Below are 26,928 nucleotides of genomic sequence, written 5' to 3'. Positions count from 1 at the left end.
GGTCAGTGATAAATACAGTATAGAGATTTCACTATTTATACTTTTAAGGCTATTTATATTTGAAAGCTTTCCCTTGGAGACACTGACAGGCGGGCTTCCACATTCATCAGTGTGGTATTCATTCAACTACATAGTATTTATAGAAACACGTAAAGGCCAACAGAAATAAAAAAGACATTAAAATTAATTTCTGTCACAATCTGGGGTTATTATTATCACCTTGCATTCAAGTTCAGCCACACATAAACAAAACATTTCCCAACATCACACTGATACATGTTCTGAATGCTTTTCATGAAATTCTGCTTGAGCAACACAGCACACCGTGAAAAAATTAATTCAATAGTTTGATATGGTCTGACACGACTTACGTTGCCCAGAGATAAGCTCTTTCAGATAAACTTGCTGTGTGGGCTTCATCTCCCAAAGAGCTGAGCACTTGATGTCATTCAGGACACCAGCACAGCACCTATGATGGCAGGGCCATGAAGAACCTATACAACATCAACTCACGACAGAGCAAATCTAAAGGGCAGGACTGAAGAGGAAAGGATCTGTGAGTGGGATGACTGGTGAAAGACTGGTGATATGCTGGAGGAGAACTGCAGGAATACCCTGCACGGTCCTTTCCAAAAATGTTGCATTTGGCTCTTCAGAAGCTCAGGCATTTGAAAGGAAAGTGCAACTCCTCTTGCTCATCTCTGAAGTTCCTCAGAAAACACTGACTGCGCATCTGGTTAAGAACAGATCACATTCATGAACCCATTTAGAAAATGCGAGTTAAGATGTATGCTGCTTCTCTAGTAACCTGGATGATCTAACTTAGTTTCAGAGTCAATTGACTGCTTTCTGCTAAAATTGAAATCTGTTATTAGCTTTGTTCATGTGTCAACACTGTTTAGCTTAATTAGCTAGCTTTCCTCTCTAGCAGTCCTTTCCCTGATATACTTATTAAGAACTATCTTATCATGCCTCAGGTTTTACTTTGCTAGCCTATTCTGCTAAGATATACCCTCTCAGAAATGCTTTTCTTTCTGTACCTGTTCTAGTTCGAATCGTTCTTGAATTCAAAATCCAGAATTATATACAGTGCAACACATTAAATTTAATTTTGTACATTTCTCTTCAATGACCGTAAAATTTCCATGCCTCCATCGCCTTCACATTACCTCTATTCTATTCTAGATCCATATTTATCTTTCCAGGGGCCACATTACTTATCCATTTAGGTCTGGAGATTTGCCTTGTTTTGATACAAGTTTCAAGTACTTTTTAAAATATTTTCTCTACTTTTTAATGTCTAGGCTTTTTAGTCCAGCCAACTTAACTACCTACCAACCTCACTACCTTGTTTCCTTAATTTCACAGCCTGTTCTTCTGTGAGAAAGAGCCTTATTTATGGACCTACGTTTCCTTATGCTTGTATTAAATTTAAATGGAAACAAATGCATGCTTCATCCAAGCTTCTGTTATATAACAAACTATTCTATAATGTCCTCATGCTACATCAAAATGAAATCTGAGAGAGCACATCAACATCTCAGTTTAGTAACCTTCTTTAAGAAGAAATCATATTCACTGGCTGTCACAGCTTGCACCCAAGACAGTTGGTGTCCTAAGTTTCCAAGGGACTGCATCTACTGAGCCATTTACAGCTGTATTTCTACAAGCAAAATAAACATGCCCAAGACTGTTGAGGCCAACTGGCACAGAAAGGTGCCATGCTATTAAACTCTCTCACCCTCCAAAACAGGGTGGCTGCTTCCAAACTGCCTCCTGGGAATAATCCCAAGATAACTTTCAAACTTTACCTGGGAATAGTTCAGGTGAGTTCCCGTAAATATAAACCAAAACTAGGCCAGGGACAGTTAACAGTAGAGACGACTGATTTCCAGGGCCTTGGAATGCTTCCTAGCACCATTTAATCTACTAGTACAGACATGCCCATTGCATGAAGACCTCTTAATGCCTGCATCACCCTGAGTTCTTCATGACCCTTTGTAGATCTTCATTAGCTTGTCATTCTCTCACCTTCCTTCTCAGAGATCAAAATAATTCTACTGATACCACACCAGCCACAGCTTTTAGGAGACCTTTCTCTGGCTTGACATGTTAGTCTTTGTTTTGTTCCAACAGGGATGCCAAGATCTCTGTCTCAAGTTTCTTCTTCAGGATCGTTTTCAGCTTTATGCTCGTATGGTGTTACTTTGCTCCCGGAAAACAAAACACCGCTCCTTCCCCTAGCTAAGCTCTGCTGATGGATGTCTTTCCACCTAAAGAAAAGGAGCCTTTAGACACACACATCTGCGTCTTCCTCATATCGCTAAGAATACAAGATCTTCATGTTTTGGGTTTTTTTTTTCCCTTTTCCCCTGCTGCTGCCCAACTATCTTTTAATTTTTCTCCCCAGTTCTTTAATCTCATCCTTGTTCCTCCTCAGCCTCAAGTCTCTAGTTATCTCCATCTTACCCTCCTTTTTTCTGGTGCCACTCTTCTTCTTTGGTGTCATCTGTTTCTCCCTTTTTCTCCTGAGTTCTCCATCATAACAAATCAGTCTTTCACTTGATTTCTCCACTACCAGGTAGTTCCAGCCTCTACGCTGTGATTATAGCCACATGCATCTGTGGTCAGCTTCCTCAAAGACCTCTCCCTTCCAACTACTATTTTTATATACAGCTGTGCATTCAGATCACCTCAACTGCTTCTTCTCTTCCCTCATGTCTTTAGCTCCCTGCCTCTAGCTGCATCTGAACTACTTGGATATTCTCTCTCCTGACTTTTGTCAGGTGACATTTCTATGTAAAAATAGATCCCACTGGGTAACACTGAAGAAAGTAAATCTCCTTCTGTCCCTGCATCCAGTCTCAGTGTCTTCTCTGCTACCCTTCATTCAGTGCTGCATCACTGCACATCCTTCCTTGTCTCTGCCTCCCAGGAAAAATAAACAGCCCAGACAAAACCCATCCAGACTCTAAATTGTCATTAAATGCTGGCTTCCTCTGGCCACTGACTTTTAAAATTTTTGGCCACATCTGAAAGGCAGTTATCTGCCCAGTCTAAACTCAGCTCTCTTAGGTGAAAAGTTTCCTTTGTGACCAAAGGCAGAAAACCTCCTTCATATCCTTCAGCTACAAGAAGTTTAATCCACTGACAACTGCAAATAGGTCCTGCAAACATCAGAGAAAGGAAAAGAAGAAAGAGTAATTACAATTTAGGGCAGGAATTCTTGTACATGAAGCTTTACTTAAAGAAAAATGGATGCCTACCTAAATAGAAGAAAAGGAAAGAAGTAGTGGGAGGAATTTCATGTCAAAGATCAATAAGCCCAGTCTGAGTAATCTTCATTTTCTGATAAGAGCTAGGTACTAAGAGATAACTCCTCATGCTTGTGCAATAGCGGAAAAAAAAAGTTTACTGAACCTCAGATACAGAACATAATTATTGGAGTTTTATGCAAAATTGGAAATGATTGCAGAAGCATGTGGCTAAAAAGAAAATACAGTTCAAGGATTTAACAATGATATCTTTTTGCAAATCAAAGTAGACTCCAAGCCTTGATTATTCCCATCAAAGTGTAAAACCATATTAAGGAGTTGGATCATACAATCTCAACTGCACTTCATTGTCTTTTTCCCTTGAAACAACACAGATTTTATAGGACAAATAATAAGGACAGATCTTCAAAGGACATGTGGATGTGTAGGAACACAGTACAAAGCAGAGTGTCATCTGAACTTTTTTTTATATAATAAAAATAGCACTTTGTTTTGAGAATTGGGAGTTTATCAGTTTCACTTCCAGTGCAAGGCTTTCCTGCATATCCACGTGTGCAAGAAAGGACAAGAAATGACCTGCAGGAAAGCCTTGTGCCCTTAATGCTTTGGTTTATCTCCAGAACTTAAAATCCAGCAATGCTGCTAAATAAATAAGGCACACTGAGACACAAACAGAAAGAGTATGCCAATTGCTTTCATGTGAACAAGGATCCAGGCATCAAATTTAATTGTCAATAACTGGGAGGATTTTCAAAGACGCAAATGGACAGCAAATGCCAAGTTCAAAAGATATTCAAGGTTGGCCTAAGTGATCTAATTGCTCTTGTAAATCTACAGTTCCTGAAAGCTACGAAGTTTCCTTCACTGTTATGAAAGATTTTGGAACGTGTATCCACTATAAACACTATACTAATTATAATTAATTACATTAATTTTCTCTCATAATTTCCGCAGTGATTTTCCTAAAACGAAGCAGGCCAAGAATACATCCAAACAGGTATTTCCCTCTGCTAGGTCACTGAAGCATGCTGTTGTACCTGGCCTACTGACCTTGGCAGACCTCTGCCTAAAACTGATTTAGGACATAAGTGAAAAAGAATTTGAAGGGTTTTTTTTTCCTTCAAATCACCATAAAACCACCATGAAGTCTGGAACTGCTAGACATTTCTTGCCAGAAAACGTCCCTGAGTCTCTAACAGCGTATCACCATCAGTCAGGTTGGTGGCACGGGGAGTCTCACACTTCACCTGACTGCACCAGCCTCACCTGAACTAGTTGCAGGCAGAAAATATATTAACACCTTTCTGGCAGATCAGATTTATCTGTGGCCTCTCTTACAAAGTACAATGCAGAGACTGATCTACAGACCCTGGCAAAAAAACAGGAATCTTTTAGCTGGCTTTAAATTAGGGTCATTTTCTCCCTTAATGATGCAGATGAAGGTGCAGTCCCTGCCTCTGACCAGTGCTGCCGTGAATATTTTTTAGAAAGATATGCTAGAGTAAAATAAAAAAGAAGATGTATCAGAGTAAAACCCTACAATGTTAATTCCATACTTGATACAAAAATTTATGGAGGTAAAACAAAGCGCTAGCCTTTCACAGTTCCTTCTAAAACTTTAGAAATCTTCCTCTGAATTCCCAGTGCTGCTTTGACTTGCTTTTTAGACTAATTCTTTGCCAGAGGTGCTGTATAATTGTTCATGTCTCATCTAACTTGAAGTGGAAGTTGGAATTCAACAAACAAATATGCAAGTATCTGCTAGTGATCTGTACTTGCAAAATATAACCCAAATGTTTATTGCGATCCTATATAAGAAGTTCCCAGTAGACACATTTCTAGCAATGGATTAAATGCCAATAGGATCAGATTTCCTGAGAGCCAACCACGAAGGGCTAGGAAACCCATGTAAAGAAATTTCTGAACAAGATTCCAAAGATAAATCCTTTTGTTATGAAAAATATTTGAAGAAGTATGCTTAACAGAGAAATGTGACTGACTGGTTCAGTATTCAGCTACTTGCCACACATTTACATCAAGGAAAAGCATTTTTCCCACCAGTGGGAGAATGTAATTACACGGGGTACAGGGAAAAGAAAAAAAAAATTCCATTGTGAAAGGGCTCTTTCACCATTCTAGTCAAAGTGGATATCTTGGAATATGTCAGATGAACAAACCGAAAATACAAAAATAAAAGATGATTGAAGATAGTGTATCTTCACCTAGCAATTGGTAACTATGTGTTCCAGCCAGAGAAAACACTGGGAAAGCTACTGGAGGAGTTTTCCTTTGGCTCAGGGAACAGATGAGCAAGAGTTCTCCTAAGGCACTGCTTACAAAGCCAAAAGCTGTTAAATTCAGCAGCGGCTAAAGCAAGTTACAACACAGTCTACTCCAGCCTATGTGGACAGAGCCAAGCTGCAGTATAATAACATTTAGGGGGAAAAGAGAGAGAGGAGAGAAAACATACCTTATGGTTTTATCCCAAGTCTGAAACAGACTCACGGAGCTGTCTCAAGCAAGTCAGAATAAGGAGGCAGAAAAGGCTTTCTGCTCAGAGTGTTCACCTCTAGCAGTGCAGGTATTATAGTGGTATTTTCTAGTGTTTACTCAATCAAGGTTTCAATTCCCAAAAAATAGAGATGCTTTCTTTGCAAAATTATGCCACTTGCTGTCCTTGAGGAAGACTTATAGGAAGTCCAATAAATCGTATCTCTCCTGACATGCATTCTTTCTCAGTTAGTCTAATTTTTCCTATATGCCACTTTACCATCCCAAGCATTTTGATCAAACCGTTCTTACAGCACTGCTTTCTCCGTGGCCCTCTCCTACACGAAACCTCTCTCTTCATCTGTCCTTGCACACTTCTTCACGCTCACGGTTCATTTTCCTTTCTCTTCTCAGAATTTCAGTTAAACCACATAAAATGATGCATAAAGACTAGAGGGAAGTTTAAAAAGCCGCTGAAGTGAAAAATAGGCTGGAATTGTGAATTAAGGACTGTCTTCTGTAAGCTAGAGCTGTGCAGCTCTAGCTCATTGCATAAGCATGAGTGTAAAATCATTCTGCAGCTTCAAATAACTCCTATTTGTGTAATTTCCACTTAATTTAAGAATTATCTGGAGCAAACTGTACTGGCATTCTAAGGACGGCAGAAAAAGTTAAGAGGATCTAAAAGGTTTTGATACAATGAGTGTGACACTATGCCAACCAGAACCAGTACTTGGGATCCCATAAGAACAAGAAATCACTGCGGGTTCTGTTTTAATTTTATTTCAAGGAAGCAAGGAATAATACAATTTAAACAGAATTCTGAATGCTAATACATTTTACAGCAGTCTCATGTTTAACCTCTGTCTTTTCCTATATGTGAAAGCTTTACATTTAGACAGGTTTTGGAAACACAGAACATTGAATCCACCCATGCAGAACGGGAACCCACCAGGGTCAGCCTGCCGTTTTCCCACTGAGGACAGGTTGCTGAAAGAAGTGAGCACTCCCTGCCATTTTCACTTATCTTTCGCTGCCAGCCAAGGTGGAGCTCTTCCCATAAATCCCAGTATTTTCCAATCAGTTCATTTTCAGAAATGGAATTCTGGCCAGAAAAAACCTAACTTCCTATATCTCAGGAAATTCAGAGCTAGTGAACATCTGCACTGTGGCTACTTACCCTGAAATCTTGACGGGTTAGTACTGTCATTGTATTTTAAAGTGTCTCTGCACTGAATTTTTTACTCTCCTGTATGTCTTTACATTTTACAAACCCGCTCTGTAACTGTGAAAAGTAAGGTTCTCTGAATCAGCCCCAATCAGGCGGTGAGACATCTTAATGGTGCCTTAATGGTAACTTAATGGTGTGTATGGTTAGCATCTTAATATAAAAGAAGCCAGAAATGTCAAAACTTGTCATAACTGCTCAACAGGATTCTCTCTCAGTACTACACGTCTACTATAACTAAAGGACACATTTTAACCTGACATACTCACAGTCAGCAAAAATTCAGTACTTCTTTTCCATGGTGACAGTCGGACATGGCAGAGAACATTTTCCTTGGTTTCTTGGTGACCTTTAGGGAAACCTGCTGCCTTTCTGTGAGGTGCACGTGCACTTCAAGCCTAAGTTCAGAATGTACAATTTCCCTCCCTAAAATTCTATTATTTTACCTTTACCTCTGCTTTTTTTTCTGTGATTATTAAATCAAAGAAGGGGTGACTGGTTTTTAAATTAATTAGTGAAAGGACAATGAAAGATGCTGGTGGCTGGAAGGACGAGAACAAGTTTCTAACAGCTCAAAAGAGAGAGAGCATTAATGAGCAGATGTGTCCTGAAAGTTTTCTTAAATGCAAGCATGACGACTGCCTCAAGACTGATTCATTACAAATACAGGTCTGCCCATCATGGTACCGGGGAAGAGCTCTCAGCAGAAGGAGCCTCAGTCAGCAGTTCACATTTGAAGGAAAAATACAGTAGACTCCATTTAGCACTTGCTCCCTCTGCAAACAAAATCATCCCAAGTGAAAACACAGGAGGAGCAGGAAATTTAAGTCCTTGTCTCCCACCCTCCTGTCTGATGAGGATCACGGGAGCTGCGGCTTTCGTAGGAAGCCGTCTCTGACCCCCAACCGCACTCTGACTTCAGCGGTACCCAGAGCCCACAGAGAGCTCATGCCTTCCAAGGGCCAAACTCTGCCACTGCTCTTCACAGAGCAGCTCAGATAAGAAATATTCCCTGCACACAATATCCTTTTGTACTACACAAGTGAAGCCCCTGAATAAAGAGCCCAGTATATCACAGAAGATCAAGGAATTAGAAACTAACCAGTAAGTGCGACTCTGGAGAGTCCCTAGACCATCCCCTTCAGTCACTGAGTTGGGCTGGCATGGTTGAGGCAGCTTTGCGACTGAAAAGCAAAGCATCTGAGGCTGTATTTCTTCTTTTTTTTTTTCAATGTAATTTTAACTGACCTAGTTCACCATACAACTCAAATCAATCAAACAAGCATGCCGGCTTGCAGTTCGGTTTACATTTATCTTTTGGGGTTCTTTTCCTTTCTTTTCGGAGGGGGGCTTTTTAACTTAGAGATAAACTGTTCTCTGTCAGGAATAAAGTTAGGCATCAATCCTGGCTGGCTGCACCTAAAATCCATTTAAAAAAAACCCTCTAGGATATACACGCATTTTACTTTGAACTTCCTGCTAGATTGCATTTGCACTTACTTGAGCAAAAAGTTAGAACTTCTACATCTCTCGCTGCCTGAGGGAACCAAAAATATTAGCGCTGATTAAATACTTATTTTGTAGCAACATGAAATCTATCATGCTACAGAAAATTATTTTGAATGATATCTCTTCAGCAAGGCTGTGAGTTACGGCTTTTCGTCTTACTAAGTTACACATTCAATAAAAATACAGCTGGGCCAAGAAAACTCTGTTTTGTTTTGGCAAAGCATCAGACGGCATCTTCTGGTTTGCCAACACAGGCAGAATCTTGTCTAACTGTGGGATGCTCTTGGATTTACTAGCTATTAGCGAAACTATTAAGAAGCACTGAAAGGTTCCAGCCCCTTTTACATATTCTCAGTCAGATCTCATTAGTTTGCATGCTCTCAGTTTGCACACAAAAATATAGCAGTCTTTTCCCACCTCTCAGGGAAAAATTAATAGGAGAGCGTTAAGTCTCATGTTACTAGGACTTCATTAGTTTTACAAGCTATGATAAATAATTAAACTGCACTTGTCAAATAAGTGATTAGAGAACATTCTGTGCTGCGGCGTATGTTTTTACTGTCTGTTTACCTCAATTGACAAAATCAAATGATTCACAGAGTCTCCTGCACAACAGTGCAAACAACTGAGACCCTAAACATGGACAGAGGGAGAGCTGTGGGACTCAAAGGACAAGTGTATATAGGATGTGATTAGAGAAACAGCACTGGATTAAAGCCACAGATGAGGAAATTGAAACAACAGAACCAAAGCTTGCTCTGAGGATGCTGCTGAATGAGAATGACCTAAAAGCAAATCTAGCTAACACCGTTTAGACCTGTAGCAGCTTCTAGACAGGCTTTCTATGGGGTCTCAGACCCTTAAAGTGGGCAAAGAGGCAGAGAATGGGTATGTGTTGCTTAGAGAGACTAGGGCTAATGATTTTCAGTGAAGACTTTCTCAACCTTTAATTTACCTTGTTATCCATATGTCTGTAACTAGCTGTACATTTGCATGGATATTTCAGAGCGCATGTCACATTCTCATACACTTTCACAGTAATACATATTTTGGGGGAGGAAAGGCTTTGGCTAGTATAAGTAGCAGGGTACAGTAATCTGAAATATTCTGTAGTAAACAGGATCCCTCTGGGCTGAAATAGAGGGGCTACTGTGTGAAATGACAAAGGTAGAAGAATTAGACTAGCAACCACGTTCTAGTTCTTCCATTAGACTTCCACCACGTTCAGAAGGCAACACCATTTGCGTAATGCCAAAAAACAAACAGAATTTCTGATGCGGTGCACATTGTCCTACCTGCCCCTCTTCTCCACGCGTAGGTCCTAGGAGCCCACTCCGTTCAGTGGAACGACCCACACAGCCAAATGAAGCAGATGTAGCCAAATGAACAGCTGTCTCTCCCGCTGATGGGAACTGATCTGTTTGGCCAACTTGGCAATTTTTCAGAAGCAGTCTTCTAAAGGTTACTCAAAACAAAATACTGTCTGGCTGCAAATTGCTTCTGGTAACAGCCACACATGTGCTGTACCAGCCTGCTGCTACCGGAGCCACATCTGTCCTCCCAGGGCTGCACCAAACAGCACGACCTGCTGCCCTGAACATCATCGTGATGTTCAAGTTAGACTCTGCCAATGAGCACATACACAAAATCTGCTATTTTTTAAATGTACTAGTCACTAAAAGCCACATTTCCATTAAGGGGGAGCGAATGTTCCCGATGCTCCCATTCTCTCATGGCAGCAGAATTTCCCCGAATCGACACTTTTTGCAAAGGTCTGTAACAGTGAGCACAGCACACTTAACTCTCATCTGAGCAGACACTGCGAGCACAGTATAAGCATCAGAGGACTTCTTTACACCGTACTGTGCTCCAACCCAGCATGTGAATTTAAAAAAAAAATTTTAAAAAGGTATATTTGTTTCTCGGAAGAGAACAGCAAGTTACCCAGGCAAAATCAGGGATTCTTGTATAGGGGTTATTAAGTAAACAAAGTGCAGGAAACAAGATTCAATAGCCTTGAAATGCAGTAAAACTGAGCTTTTAAAGCAAGTGCAGTTCTTCAATATAAATAACAAATTCAGGACTACCAGTGCATTGGAAACGAGCCAAAGGAACTCCCCAGACCTGAACACAACTCCTCCTTTTTGTCATCTGGAGTGCTTTTACAGCGTTGGCTGAACAGAAAGAAATGCCACGGAAGCTCTCAGCAATAACCAAAATCAATTTTGCAGCCTTGTGTACCACTGTCCAGTATAGGCGTTTCTTCTGTGGTACAAAAGACAGTTTTCCTTTACATTAAATAATTTGAGCTTTCACACGGAAGAAAACAGCAGCAATTTGATGCCTCAAATACATTTACTAATGGAGACAGCAATTTTCTTCCATGGCACAGCCTCCTCCACTCCTTTTAAGAACTGAAGTATCCATTAAGAGTGACTCAGTGGTAGCAAAAACATGTGAAGAAAAGACATCCTGAAGTTTGTTTTTAAATACTCTCCACAGTCAGTATTATGGCTATCAGGAATTTGTGAAAACCATAGGTATGTAATATATTTTCAAGAGAGATGGTGCCTAAGAAACTTTATACTAAAAAACCACAACTGTTATTGCACAGTGACCAGCCAAACATGTTTGACTCCTGACTAACCACAGTCTTCTTTCTACTTCACCACAGCCGCGAATCCCTTACCTACTAGTAAGGGTAATTAACTTTTTTTATCCTTTTCCCATCTCTTGCCCTCCCTCACCTTTCTCTTTTTCTTGGATGGCCATGAAAGCAGGTGTAGCCTCCGTGTGCAGGGACACAGACGTACTTATCTTAGCCACCTTACTTTGGGTTATCAAACACAAGGGTATTTCTCTTCTCTACTTTAGTTTTCCTATTGTTTTAGTCTAATAATTTTCCCAATTCAGGTTTAGACTGCCATGTGTAAACCATACGTACACGTTCATCCAGGGAGGGAGAGCAGTAGGGATGGTCACAGTACAGGAATGACATGCCAGGTACCAAGTACCCACCACCTTCCAGCAGGTCGGGTATCAGGTATTCTGGAACACAAAATCCACTGATATGCCTGGGCTCACCCTGGAATTACCCTGGATAGCTCTAGTTTCTTAAAGTTTTACAGAAGAGCTTTTTCACAGGTCTTTCAACAGAGCCAGAATTATGTGAAAACTCTCCCGAATCATTTTTTATGCACACATATGGCCAGCACAACTCTTAGCTATTGCTCCTGTCATACTACTGTGGACAGTAGTATGTGGAGTTACATTGCACATTCCTGTAACAGAAGCTGTGCTACTAAGTGCAGTAGAATGACATCACTCTGAGCTCAAGTTGATGGGTTTTTCCATTTGCAAGATTTTACACAGTAACTCCTGATTAATTTTGGCCGTTGACATTAACGAGCTTATCAAAGGAACAAAAAGGAGTCAGGGCTATCCTTGTTCAACACAGTGTTTCATGCTTCTTCTAGTAAAAAAAATTACTTTTTTGATCAACCATTTTTATGTATTTTCTATGAAAAGGATCTGCTGCCTCTTACTCGGTAAAACAAGGATGCACTTCCCTGCAGCTGATGAGAACTGAAAGACAAGTATCCCCCCAACTCTCTCAGTATCCCATGCAGGTCCCAGAGCAAACATGCAAGTTATTTCTTTTTCAGTTTTGGAGAAAGCAAATTATTTTATATTAGGAATTCTACATAATCTGCTAAAAATGTAACCTGCCTTTTCTACTCTTATGGATAATAATGTTTCAGATACAGCATTTGGCTATACAAAATCCTGTGTTCCAGATGATGGCATTATGCTCACAGAATAACTGTAGGAAATGCTGAATTCATTCAGAATTTTAGTTACATCACAGAAGGGATTCAATAAACTTCATAGGTAAGTTAGTACTTTTCAGTGCTCTCAATACAAAATGCAAGCTACTAAGTAAGTCAGGTGAAATATTAGAAGATTATGCAGAAAGATGTGTCTATGGACTGATCAGACGAGAGCAGAAACTGGCTCAGCTCTGCAGTATGTGTGACTGCAGCACGCAAAACCTGCAAACTCAGCGGTGCTGTACCCACCACTGCGGTTCTTCAAGGATCTGCTCAAAGACTTTTCAACCTTTCGCCACTGAAACGAGAGTGACCTGCTCCAGCTCTGATTTTGGAAATCCTGCGGCTGCCTGTACCACGTAAGAGCCTTTGTTGGTGGAGACGTGGATTTAAAAGGCCTGAAGGAACTCTTATGATAATCTGGTCTGACTTCCTGCCTGGCACAGGGTGCAATACCTCACGCAGTAATTTCTTTACAAAGCACAAGAACTTGTAACTCTACTAGAAGATATTTCAGAAGGAGATCTAATCTTGATTTAATTACTCCAAGCGATCTACCACATTCCTTTCTAAGCCTTTCCAATGGTTAATTACAGCTATGGTATCGTATTTCCAACATGAACTCCTCTTGCTTATCTTGCTGTGTTTTTGTCTGTTGGAGCCCTATCCTATCTCCCTACACAGATATTTTTAGATACTAACCACATCACACCTCAAAATTCTCTTACCTGAGATAAACAGTTTGCCTGCTTGGCAAATCAAAACAGGGATTCCTGAATTCAACGCACAGCAGCTGCAGTGGTATTATAGACAGCTTTTGACTATAGAGACTAAAAGAGATAAGTCAACTCAAGTGTAGGGGAAGGCACCAAGAATAATCTTTAACAAGCCTTTCCAGCTTTCATAGCAGTCACCCATTTGTAAGACCTGGAAATTTGGGATAAATAGCACTGCAATCTGCAGTTGCATTTTTAACTTAACTGATAAATGCTAGCTTACACCAGATCGGTAGTTACTAAATACTACAGTTAATGCACAAAGAAATAGACGGCTGATGGCAGGTGGTTTTCTACTACTCATATGTCAAAATCACATAAAAATCCTCCTAACAGAATGACCCAGTACTTCTGCAGGCACTGCCAAGGCAGAAATCCAGGAGTGAGCAATATGTACCCTAAAATACTTCCAGTTGTGACTCTGGGAAACAAAATGAGTAAATTTCCACTACTGCTGTCATGCTATATTACTTAGGCATATTACTTAGACATTTATATTACTGTAGCATTCAGAGGCTCCACATAAGGCTCTCTTGTGTTAGGTGATCAACTACAAACAGAGCGAGCTTAACTCGTTTTTGCAACATTTGCCCAGTTCTTGTATGGCTGAATCCTGGTAAGGAGACAGAAGGAGGACTTGTGTCCTCCCTGGATCACAGACGCTGATGAGATCAGCGTACAAAGACTGCTCAGAACTAGAATTTCTTCTGGCATTTACTAAATCCCTGTTCTACCCATGTGATCTCAACACATTATGAAGTTCCCTAGCTTCCTTAGCCCAGAAGGGCTTTCAGTCCTTCACACTGATTTGGTGCAGAACAGCAGCATCTTGCTGTCTCGGAGATATATGACATATGCACACACCTTTGTAACTGCAAATACACACACATGTTCTCCATGTACTAATACAGAGCAAGAATATGCAAAGCTAGATTGTCTGCTATTTACAACATTGCTTCAAAATTTTCCACAACAAAAAAATGCAATATGACACCTCATTACTTTTTCACAACACTTCTGTTTTTTCCATTAATATTTCACATTTCTACTCACTTGTGGTTTCAAACAGTTTACATTTTGCATAGCTTAACTGATTTTTTTTTTTAGCCTCCCTCTTCCCTATTTCAAGGATGCCCCTCTGCAAATCATGAACACAGTTTATGTGGATGTATCAACTTTTACAGGTTTAAGATGTCAGCAGGTTTAAAAATCATTCCTTTTAATCACACTTCCATTTGAAAGGCATTTGACTTGAAATAGGTGCACAAAATCCAGCTAGCAACTCTGCAAGCTTTTACTTTAACCACTGATAAAAACCAATACAGGCAAGTATGGGAGGAAAGGAAAACAGTAACCAACAACACTTGCCTTCCTCGGATTCCTGTGAATGGCTATTAAAATTGAAACTATTACCTGTGACTGAAAAGTAATGATATATTTCTGTAATGCTCTGAACAGGTTCACACTGCAGCTGCCTGTCAGAACAACTTGCTATCATACACCTGGTTATGTTATTTGACATAGCTGCTTCATTTTCTAGATAACACAGAACATGAATGTCAGCATCCTGACTAGCAATGAAAGAAATAAAAAGATAAACCCCTCTTTTTTACCACCCCTTGCTGTTGGTAACATATTGAAAGACCTTCTTCTGCCTTTTGCTTATCTAGCAGATGCATAGCAGATGCACTTCCACAATGCAGCAGCCTGAATCATGTTACATCGAAGAAGAGGAAACATTCACTTCTAGGAAAGTTCACTCCTTCTCTACAGATACATTTATTTAACTATGTAATTCATAAACTACCACCACCACATGCCAAAAAACAAGAATTTACTACAAAGCTACTTATTTTATCAGCATATACTCTAATATTTCATTTTCAAACTGCAAAAAAGTTCTCCTTATAAGTGAAGATTTTCATTGACTGAGTAGTGAAAACTACAGAGTCTGCTGAAAAAGAATTACCTGGAAATTCCTTATAGGCAAAAATAAGTTTACAAATCTATGCAGGTATCTTATTTTGATTAAAAGACCAAATAGTGGCTTAGTAAGAATAAAAAATTGTCAAATGTTGTTACACTCATTCTGCAATAGTCTCCTTCCCTTTTTGTGTTTTGACATACTGACCCACACCATGTCTAGGATCTACTCTGAAGTGCTGAGCATATTTGTTAAAAATTACCTCCAATTAACCTGAATATCTTACTAAAGTGGAATAAAAAAAAATCTTACCTTATTAGAGCTTCATCTTCTGTTCTTTCACTGAAAAGAGTAAAGAAATCTGTATTAAAGATCCATTTGGTAAAAAGTACTTTCTGAAGTTATTATTTTAGTTTCACTTCAATTAACACCAAAACTATGGGGTTCTTTTTACATAACTGAAATCAGTTTCCATTATTTTGGAGAGTTAATCATTCTCAACACTCCGGGGTGGAGGCCTTTATTTATTTACTATCTTAACTAGCTGTTCTGAACAAACATTTCTAATGCTTTGGAAATAGCAATACAAACAACTGATCTAGTCAATTCATCATCTAAACTGCAGGCTGATTAGGCACACTTTATAGGTTTATTTTCACTGCAAGGAGTATTTTATGACCAGTATTTGTATTGCTATCATTTTGATTGGACACTTGATATTTTCTATTATAAGAAGATGGACTTGCATTCAAAGAGTTTCCCAGCCTGGGAGGTTTTTTTAAAAGCAGCTATTTCTGCTCAATCCCAAACAAGGTAGGGTCAGCGGTGGCTGTAGAAGAATGAAAGCATCAAGCCATTTCATTAAACATCTGCTTCAACTAAGCCGTTCTAAATGGCACATTTGCCAATAGCTTACCAATGTACATCACAAAATCTGAAAAAACAAATAAGCTTTCAGGCTATTCTGAAAAAGTTCCGGCATGACTCAGAACAATCAATGAATTTTGAGGCCTGCAAAACTATTAATTAACCTTTAATTTCTTTGTGACTTTTGTTCAGTCCTTTACAACCAAGGAGAACTATTGGCAGGCATCAGCATTATAATTGGGAATTGGATTCTGGTAACTCTGAAGTAAATGGGTATTTTTTGCCACTAATATATGCAAGAACAGAATCACACTTCACCTTATTTCATTTTCTAAATTAGCATAATACACAGCATGAAATAGAAAACAAAAAGCCAAGTCTAATAAAATCTGACAATTACTATTGGTATTTGTTGAAAAGCAGAGAAAATCATGCTGAGTCACAGGCAAAGCATCTCAACCTCTAGCACTTTCTGTACACTTCATTAGCCATCAGTCAGTATGGTTAGAAATTTACAGATGAAGGGAAAACAAGGAGACCTTGGTCATCTTTGTCAAGAACTAATTCGAAGCTTGGCCTCAAACCATGTGATCATTGCAATGGTTGAAGAGATTAATTTGCTGCTCTACAATGAAAATACTGTGTTGTGGGGGGCAGAGGGGTTAATAACAGAGTCTTCCAGGAATGGCTGTGAATCTGTCAATCTGAGGGAAGCAAAGCTTAAGTGCATTGTAGAAGTGCCTCTCCCCTTAATTTAGAGTATGTTCACCTGTTATTTTATGAGAGACCTATAAAATGAGCCTATTTCAGAAATGGAACAGGTAAACTTAAAAAGAGACATTCCTGAAGTGCAGAAGGTCATTAGATTAACCATCCATTTTGAGAAAAGGCATGAGATCTCATTTTTATGAATCAGCTCATCAGAGCTGACATTTGCGATGTCCGCTTTCCCACAGCGGAGTACCTGCACATGTATACCTTTAAAGGAAGAGGAATAACTATAAGGTCATTTCATTACTTAGTAAAATAAATAAAAACCTCATAGGTTTAATTTTCTACAGCTCTTTCTGATAATCAGCTATTAAAACATGCATCGGCACCAGATTACTTCACATTCACCTGTCTGGCTTTAGGTGTGGGTCACCCACGAGAGGTAACTTAAGAAAGGTTTTGCATGCAGGAATCAAGGGACAGAACCAGGAGGCATTGAATCACTGAATGCTACGCAGGGTTCCAATAGGATTGAGTGGGATTTATTACAGCACGAGCCAAATCCTTCTTACTTTTCTCATGCAAAACACCCATTGAAGCTAGCCAGAGTGCAACTGAGGACATACTATGTCTCTGATTCTTTATTACTCACCTGTCCCAATACTACAGCGGTCCACAGCACAAAGTTTATGGGACCAGAATGGTTCTTTGTGGGAAGGGAAAGGAGTATCTTACAGAATAGCCTGTTTTCTCCACACAGCAGGTACAGAGGCAAGTCTGAAGAAGACTAAAAGTCATCCTGGACTTGTGACAAGATCCACAGCTTTTGAAGCAAAGTATTTCTGTGCAAGAAACACTCACAGCACAGGCTGCTTTGAAGCATATTTAACTCATCCTACGTACTTTTAAAAGAAGAATGAAAGCTGACTTTGGCAGGGTTTATGACTCCCAGAAAAAAAAAAAATCCTAGCATGCTTAAAGAAACAGTTTGCATAAGTTTCCCTTATCTGATCTAGCTGTTGATAACAGGACAAGCTGTAATGAGGGCCATGAGCACCTCCCATCATACGTTCTCACGGGCCCTGCCGCCTGCCTAGCTTGATGGTCTCAGTAGACATTCATCCAAGAGGACCATGTCCTAGAGAAAGAACGGCCCATTATTGTTCTCCATCAGGTAGAAGGAAGCTTCTCTCTATCTTCAGATGATCTGGCTTCTATCCAAGTGGAGATAACCTCCACCCCAGCGTGCCCGAAACCACACTGGGTAAGTGAGGCTCCAAGTGTTCAACAGTCCCTGCAGAAGACCTGTCAGGCTTCCTGCCTTATCTGCCTCCGACACCTTGGCAAGGAGTTTCACATGGGCTCTTTGCTTTCACATAAAAATATTACATTTCCTGTTAACTGCTTGCACTGCTTTCATGCTTAATGACCTCCTTGCTTAGATGGAAGGGAGGATCTCTACAAAAAAATAAAGAAGACATTTTCATAGCAATATTCAGATGTGTCATATTTCTAAGCAGATGCCTCTTTACATTGAAAATGGTACTTGTTGCCAGTCACCAAATGTGTTAACTTGGGATGCACTCTGGAGGGATTCTAGCAGACTGCCTCAAAAGCACATCAATACAATTAAGTTAAACTAAGCAGGCAACTGTCCACACTCAGTGACAAAAGGCTTGTAACTTCAACAAGGTATTTGACATTATCCTTTCAATTCAGATACAAAAAAATCATAAATCTTTTTGCAAGCTCCATCTTTTTCAGAACAAATCCTTATGAATCTGTTTCGTAAATACTGAAACTAACACTAAAAAAAACCTACTGACAGATTGTTTTAACAATGTACCTTGCTACTGATGCTGTTCATTAGTCTTCTTAAAGAAGATTCACCACTGACTCCAGTCGAACCACAGAAAACTAGTACTGCCAAATTGATTAGACAGCAGAACAGATGTAAACGAAAACTTCCTCCTTTACCAGACTTAGAAAATTCTTGACTGCATGGAGTTGTACATATAAAAGCTCTCCTTTTAGTTTCAGTCATTATTATTTCATGTTTTCTGTTGCATGCTTTTTAGCAGAAATTGCAACGCTGAAGATAAAGCAACATATCTTGCCATTAACCAAAACATGGGTTTGATCCCTATAATGAAAACACCCAATTAGCTAAAACAAGTTCTTTCCAAACGATTCAGCACTTATCCAGTACACAGTAGGAGAAAAGGCATCCAGATGCACTTCACAAAATTTAGATATAAATGACATACTCTGCCTAAGACTTTGAACAGATACCACGTAAGGGATGAGGGCACTACTCTTCTTCTTCTACATACATTATTATCCAACAAAATCCTATTAATCCTATTAAAATTTACTTTAAGGCTCCTGAAATCTTTCACAGACCTCTTCAATTAGAAAGAAACAACTAGAGGGAAATTCTTTAAAGTTACGGAAAGATGCAAATCTTTTCAGTCTTCTAGACAGATTCACCATCATCCCAGAATTTGCTTCAGTTTACTTCTGCAGTCCCTGCAGGATGCTCTGATGTTCAGAGGTCCACAAGGAGACTGACTGAGCAAAGCAACTACAACTTCCTTTTTCACAAAAGATCACAGAAAGCCAACCAGGCCTGGAAAGGCCACCAAGTTCTCACTCCATCAGAGCCAAGGAAGGAAAAAGAAAGGGGTGGGGGACCAAGAATCCCGACCAGGAGATAAATTCATTCCTAAAGCCACTCCAATATGTTTGGCTTTCAGTCCTGCTGTTTAGCAGCTCCCAGTAAGAATTAAAATGCACATCAGAAAAAAAAAAACCTCAGGAAAAAAAAAAAAAACAACAGGGAAAATCTCACTGACCTCCCTCAGCAAAGCTCTTCCTCAAGAAGCAAGGAACTCTGCTGGCACAGAAACGTAATTTAATTCTTCCTGCCCCACCAGTCTTGACTCAAGGCCATTTGATTTCACAGTTCCAGCACTTGCAGTAGTTAGCAAGTTGTGCCATGTACTTTGTAGAGTGAAAAGCCATTACTGCAGCATACCAAAGTCTAAACTGTGACAGGCATTTTCATTTCTGAAACTCTACACAGCATGCCTTGGATTGTTTGGTGCTTCCTTAGGGAGACTCGGTCTCTGCAGGTGCAGGGAGGCTGCAGATATGCCTGTGTGCACAGTTTAAGCTCCAGGACCTACAGATGCATCCTGAGAATGTTTACTACCAGTACAATGCTAATCATAATTATCCTGCGGATATATGCTCTCTGCAGGATAAAAGGCTAGAAGAAAGCCCATGTTTAGATTGGACAGCAAAGACAAGATCATAGCTGGAAGGCAGAAGACACATAAAATAGCTCCTTATAAGGCGTACGTACAGATTAAAAATTAACCATCATTGCCAAAAAACTGCACATAACCCCACCCACAGCTATACCTGCCTACACATAACTGCCAACTGCAGGAGGAATACGTGGTCCGTGTTCTGCTGCCCCACCAGCGTGACCAGTCGCAGGGCTACTGCTTCAACGCTGTCTTTCTCCCCAAGGAAGCACTGCATGTGCAGGCACGATCCTCTTTCTTCACCCACCATTTATTATTGCTCTTGATGACTGGCTGTCATATAAATCATAAAATTCAATGATTTTTTGCAAGCTAGTACTCCTCCTGAGTCTAAGTCTTAAATTTCAGCCAGGTAGCTTGACCTAACTGTTCAGAGGTGGAATAATGAGGAAACAAAAATCACCACTGCTACTGTTCTGTGTTCATTGGGTCCATCCTAAAGAGCTAAAAACTCACAGCTGCTTTACTGAAAATGCCACCAATAAGCTGTCCAGAAGCTATTATCCTCTCCAGTAAATGGTGAGTCCAGAGACAGCAATGTCTATAGCCTTGTTTTGCCAGCATTTCCATTACAAATCTCTGTTTTAATGAAGAATTAACAAGATTAAAATACACTTTGGCTAGTAGACCTTCAAGTACTACTACAGTACATTTTATTTATATTATAAAGTTAATGTCACAATTTTCCTTCACTTAAAAAAAGGACAAAGATAAATTGATTTACTTCTAAAATAGAAACTGTACCAAAAATAATTGTTTCAAATCCACAAACTTATTTCTTTACTCTTTTTAAAAATTGTATTATTTGTGCCATTAAAATGAAAAGCTAATGTATTATTCTAACATAGGGATTCATAAAATTCAAGAGAGCTAAGCAAATCTCAGAAAAAGGCAGCTATTCTCTCTGTGTGTAGCATAATCACATGCCCTAAAACCAATTCTTTTCTGTCTCTGAAAGGTATTTAAGGATGTCATCTCTGTAGGGTCCAGCCCAGTGCCACCAAAAGTGCAACAATTCACATTTAAGTCAATGAGAAACCTTCTGTTCACCTTAGGATGGAAAACTTTGCCCAAGATCAAGAACCCAATTACAAAAGGCATCCAGATGTTGAAAAGAAGTCTTCATATATATTTTCGATCTATCAATGTTCATCACTTCTCTGAGTATTGCTCAAAACTTCACAAAAAACTAACAATCGTCAAATCTGAGGGGAACTTTCAAGCTTAAATGCAATATATGAAGGTGGTGAAAGGGAAAGTTTTGGGGACTTAGAGATATTCATCCCACGTGTTTCACCATATACTGCAATTATTGGTGGAAATTACCACTTCTGAGAAAAGGTGGTGCAACAGCACCCTGGAATTTTCTCCTCTCCTCCTTCAGCTTACCGAAGAGGAACCCAGAGAGCAGACAAGCTGAGGCAGCCAAAACAAGGTGAGACACTTCATCCTTAGATTCAGACTGTTTTACACCAGACACCTGATTTTAATCATTGTCCGTATGTCTGAGTAAGGATGAACTACAGCAGAGATGATAAGACTTGGACCTTCAAACCTTGTATCAGAAAGCACGTATTTTTCTGCTTATAATCACCCTGCTGACATGAGAACGATTATGGTTGTCTTAATCGCCTGTAGTTTGTCTTCTATGGGATGGCAGAATTAAAAAGGCTGTATCTTCAAGGACAAATGTACAGTAATTATTGCTGCACGATATCCCCAGCCAGTAAATGTCATTATTGAGTCCTGGAATAAAACACGACAGACTTCGTTATGTTATGTTTTCCAGGGTGCCAGTCCCAATGCAACACGTCCCAGAGCTTAAAGCCTGGCTGCCTCCAACTCGTGATACATCCAGAACGCATTATTTTTTCCCCAATACTTTTTCTAATAACTAAGTCGGTGGTGCCACATTCTACTTGGGATGGCAGATGACACCCATCACACCTGCACACTGGAATGCAGCTCTCATGGTAATTCCCATCCAAAATTAAAGCAAGAAAGTTCTACGAAAGCAGAGGTTTAACACATGCATCTAATTAAAAAAAAAACCAAACAGTGAACTAGTCCACAGTACATTAACTCCTTTATCTTTGATTTTTTTTTGTTACATTTCTTTCTTCTGTTTTTTTTCTACCTGTATGGCACATGCCCTCATTTAAGTCCCATGTATAGCACATGTCCCAGTAAATCGTCCCAATGCAGTTCAGAACTATGGCACAGACTACATGATTTGAGCAAGAAATATGTCCTTAAGCTCTGCATACATTTTGAAAACTACAAAAAATACCCTATGAATAAATAAAATGGGAATCTGCCATTTGAAAGCCAGTGCAAAGCAAGCTTAGAGAGGAGAGTAATTTATTCTTATTTATGGTACAGTGAAGATTTTAATGAGTATTGTAGACCAACACTGTATAATTGTCAGGCCAGCAATTCTGCTGGGAAGTGTTTTTCAAATGGCAGGTTTGGTTGTCTATATGAGAAACAGACAATGAAATAGAAACAGGTATTTCTAAGAAGGGCTTCAGAAAACCTCTCCTTATGCCCAGTATATACCGCACATATAAATCTTCACTGAAACACAGTTACGTTTCATTAGTCTCTGCAGCTGCCTAACTTCTCTTCATCGTTTGTGGAGAGGTGGTGGTAAACAGCGCTAGTGACAATGACATCATTTGCTAGTGATAACCAACTATGACTACATTCAAAATATTGTTGAACCAAGATTTTCTGGCTAAGCTAACAGGATAAAAGCCTTAAGAAATTATATTTGCTTTATTTTCTGGAGCTAAGGTCAAGCATGCTGAAGCTCCAGGGTTTTCTGAAGGGTAGAATTGAGCTAAACTCTGATAAAGAGGCAAACTGACAGATTTAGACATTTGTTTAGTAACTATGTAGTAATGTATCAAAGCCAATCTGTTGCAATTGCCTTTTATGTTTATTTCTACCAAAGGAGATCAGGAAAAAAAAACCTGTCAAAGTACTCAGATTCAAAACTGCAGTCATGCACATTGAAAACTTCTGAATGCACAACGAGCAGGAGAGGGGAAAGTGGTATTTTCCCCATTTTGGATGCTCCATAAAAAAGGCTTCATTTACATTTCTGTATTTTCAGAAAGACAGTGGTATCTGCTTGTTTTTTCCCCCCAGTATATCACAGATAATACTCAGCTGCTGGGTTTATGAGGTATTTGCAGTTGTAACTCGACAGACAAATCCTTTGTTACAAATAGAGAACAAATAATGGGGATTTACAAAGCTGTAATTATATTGAGAGGGTTTATGCATAAGGGTACATTAAAAGAAATACTATACGCAAAATAATTTTTTTTAAGAAATCCTCTGAGCATTATCACCATTTACACTAAGGACCCTTTTATAACGTTACCATAAAAGGGATTTTAAATGCATGCCATCCCTAAAGGACGTCTGCAGTCTCTGCCAAGCTCTCCTATGTAGGCTGAAGTTGGTAGCATATACCTATTTTACGGTTATGAAATTATGATAAATGAGCAGAGCAAACTTTGAGCCCAAAGCAATAAACCGCACTAGAGGTAGATGATGTACTCCAGCAACCAGCCAAAGCATGTCAGCTGCTGCAAGTCTTGGCAGCGAGACGGGAGCAGAGACCAAAAGGTGGTGCCTGCAGTCCCCACCAGCCGCCGCCGAGCACCCGCATGGTTGCACAACGAGCGCGAGCAGGAGAACAACTGACCGACGAGCCCGCTCCAGCTACAGATCAGGCTCACTGCCGACACTAAGTGCCACCGGCACGTGGACGCCAGCGCAACAGTTGAGTAACACACCGCCGAGGTCAAAGACCACGTTCTTGCCTTTGCCCTGGTCCATCTGATCAAGAAAGGCACCTGGACACACAAGAGTGGGATGTCCCAACCCATGGTGGATGCAGCCAGTATTTCGGATCTCCTGTTTCACCAGCAGCCTCCTGAGGACAGGCACTCCCTGTGCAGCAGAGACCTCTGGCTGGCTGCACGGCATTCCCCGGGGGACCCACACCAGTTACAGCGGTGTCTGAGATGCTCTCAAGTGAACTGCCAGCCAGCTTGTCCCAAACGCAAAATCAAAGGTGACTTCAGCATACCTCTGCCTGAACTAAAGAGGATGTTAGGTTTCACTTTGATCTACTCCATGAGCAGAATCTAGCCAAGAAGTTATCTTACAACAGAGTGCACATTCTTTACTTAGTTATTGGTGGCTACCACAATTTCTGTTCTTCTTAAGTCAGGAAGATTTCTACATCTCCTCACAATAAAACATTGAGCTGGGAATCACAAAGTCAAAACATTTTGTATAAAGTTATCCTGAGATCCTTTTGATCCTACTGGCTTACTGTTAAACTAAAATGGGAGAATCTGACTGTTGGTCAAGAAACTGTAGTAAATAAAACTGGAATTACTTTCCCAAACCTCTTCTCCAAGTGATTCATTATAAATAATTAATTATTAGCGGGCAGTAGCATGCAGAGTTATGTACTGGAATTTTAAGGTTACCCTTCAACACACTGAAATAGTTACTAGTGCTATATATGCCAAAAAAGACACTAGTTTATTATTAATTGCTTTGATGGAGACAAGCACTATGATTAATTAGATGGTCAAGAGAAATGCAACAGACATCAATACCCCAAGTAATTGGTCTCCCATGTAGAACTTTTTTTTTTAATATATTAATTACAATGTTTTGACTTCTGGCACGGATTCCTGAACCAGACAGGGCTGCAGGCAGGCAGTGCAACAGGAATGCACAGGGAGAAACGAAGTGATACGAGGCACATGCAGCAAACACATGGTGCAAGGGGGCTGAGTGGTCCTGATTTGACAGGAGGGAGGAATGGGTAGCATCATCGCCACTATCCTTCCACGTCAGTGTAGAGCTGGTGGTGAAAGGAGATGCTCAAAGCTGCTGGTAGAGAAGAGGAGCAGAGAAGCAACTCAGAGAGAACAGAGGAGAGAGGCAGAGGTTCGTAGTCTCCCAGCCTGATCACTCTGATGTGTGATTCCATGTCCATAGGCAATATTAGACACAAAATACCCCACTTTCTCTTTCCTCTAATTTGTTCAGAAAAGGCTTTCATACTTGTTTTGCTTCCTGGTTATAGGGAAGGAATTCTTTTCTTCAAATGCCTTAGAAGTACAATATGACAAAGCAACTGAATATTGCAGCTAGGTTGCAATGGGGTAGAAATCTGCATTTTTCACTTTACAAACCAGAAGAACTTTTGTTCTATATAATATTTCAACATTTTTTAAAATTTTTTTTATTTCAGGCATAATCTATGACTTCTGTATTTGGGATCGGTCATATGTACTATGTAATGGAAAAGCTCTACAACTTATCTGAATCATTATTTTATTTTGTTCTCCTGTGGTTCCAATTGTTCATCGTTAATTAGATCCAGCCATAACATCTCATTGTGCAAAAGGCATACTCTGTTTTAATCAAAATCTTGGACGGCATTTTGGATGGCATCTTCAACAACTTGGACAGAATATTCTGTGATTTCCTCACTGATGAAGAATCAAAATGATTAACTACGAGCACGTCTTCCATCGAATGCTGACAGCTATTATCAGGTTATTTTGATGAACATCTGCCTGTTTCATGAAACCATTTTAGATTTCCTTGTGGTTTTTGCCTGGTTTCTTTACTCAAAACAATAATGAACTGTAAACCTGTCCCATAGAATGCATCCATGGTAAACTCCTAAATAATTTTTTAATTTCTCATTTTATGCTATGCTGAAAGTGATGCTGTAAACACAAAAGACGACTGTGATAGTCTGATCTATTTGAAATCAGACCTTTTTGTTTATGGTGTTCAAATGATTTTCCCCATTGTTTTAGCAGTGAAGAGAAACAGCCAGTGTTTGGGAATGAAACACGCCAACAAACTCATGCTTACGGACTGTCTTCATAGATGTATTTCGGTGACAAGGTACTGATCCAGATTATCCTCACAGGTATTTACTGATGACAAAAATCTGAAAAATGTCTCCTTGGCAGGAATAAACACAGCACTCCACTTTTTCCTATCGATATATAAATTGTCATTCAATGGCACTTTTGATTTTCGTGCTGCTGTTTTGAGAACCCTTGCTAGGTTTTACATTTTGCTCCATAAGATTTACCCATTTCTTTTACGTCAGGCCGCTCAGCAACTTCTTTCCTGCTGCCTCCCCCCGCTACAGCCCCGAGGAATCACCGACTGACAAACTGATGTTTGCTGTTGCCTGATCACCTGTTTGTAGCAGCTCCATCACCAACTAAAATCAAAAAAAGGAGAAATAGCCAATAAATCAGTCAGTGTTGTAAGGACTGTAAAGAGAATATTGCAGAGGATCCTATTATCCAGCTAGAATTGTCTTGAGTTTAGGAAACCAAGATCATAATAGCTTATAGCTATGCAACTACACCATCTGCCTGACTGTAGTATACAAATTAGCAAAATCTAATATGCTGTCTAGCCATCAGTTATTCCTGCTTGCCTTCCCTTTGCAAGAATACAGGCAATAATGCAATTGTTTTATAATAAATCACATTACATCATAAATTATCATATTATCACATCACACTGTATTATGTAATTACAGATAGATGTAAAAATTTGTTTGCTTTTAATCTTCTAACTTTTTCAAATTATGAAAAGCTTTCAATCACAGCCTGAAAGGAAATCTAATAAGCAGTATTTGCACATATGAGTGGTGATTTTGGATGCCTGGGCATTTTGCTGACAAACCGAAACATCTTTAAGGGAACCTTGTTTCCAGTAAGAACCAAATACCATCTTTCAGATGTTTTAGGTTATGCACTCTACAATGGCCTTATGCCAAATCATGAGTCACATTTGAAAATTTAAGATCCTGTATCTAGTACCAAAAAACAGCAAAAAATAAATTCCTTAATTATTATCAGAGTAGCACCATAATTTGGAGAAAATGAAAAGCCCACTTTGGTTGGTTTCTT

The 26,928-nt window shown here is 39.6% G+C and overlaps 1 protein-coding gene across 8 annotated transcripts in view; it reads right to left on the bottom strand.

Moving 5' to 3' along the window:
• THRB (thyroid hormone receptor beta) overlaps positions 1-26,928 on the bottom strand; it is a 169,081-nt gene that overhangs the window by 122,177 nt on the left and 19,976 nt on the right. For 6 of the 8 annotated variants that reach the window (XM_072853974.1, XM_072853976.1, XM_072853971.1 and 3 more), the window contains exon 2: positions 15,345-15,374. The exons of the other annotated variants lie outside the window; for them this stretch is intronic. The gene's annotated coding sequence lies outside the window, so the exon portion shown is untranslated. The remainder of the gene's footprint in view (positions 1-15,344; positions 15,375-26,928) is intronic. 8 annotated transcript variants of the gene reach the window in all.

The sequence above is a fragment of the Ciconia boyciana genome, chromosome 2 (genome assembly GCF_034638445.1).
Source record: "Ciconia boyciana chromosome 2, ASM3463844v1, whole genome shotgun sequence".
NCBI classification, from domain to species: domain Eukaryota; kingdom Metazoa; phylum Chordata; class Aves; order Ciconiiformes; family Ciconiidae; genus Ciconia; species Ciconia boyciana.
Note: the sequence above shows the minus strand (reverse complement) of the source record. Positions and strands in the feature narration are given on the sequence as shown.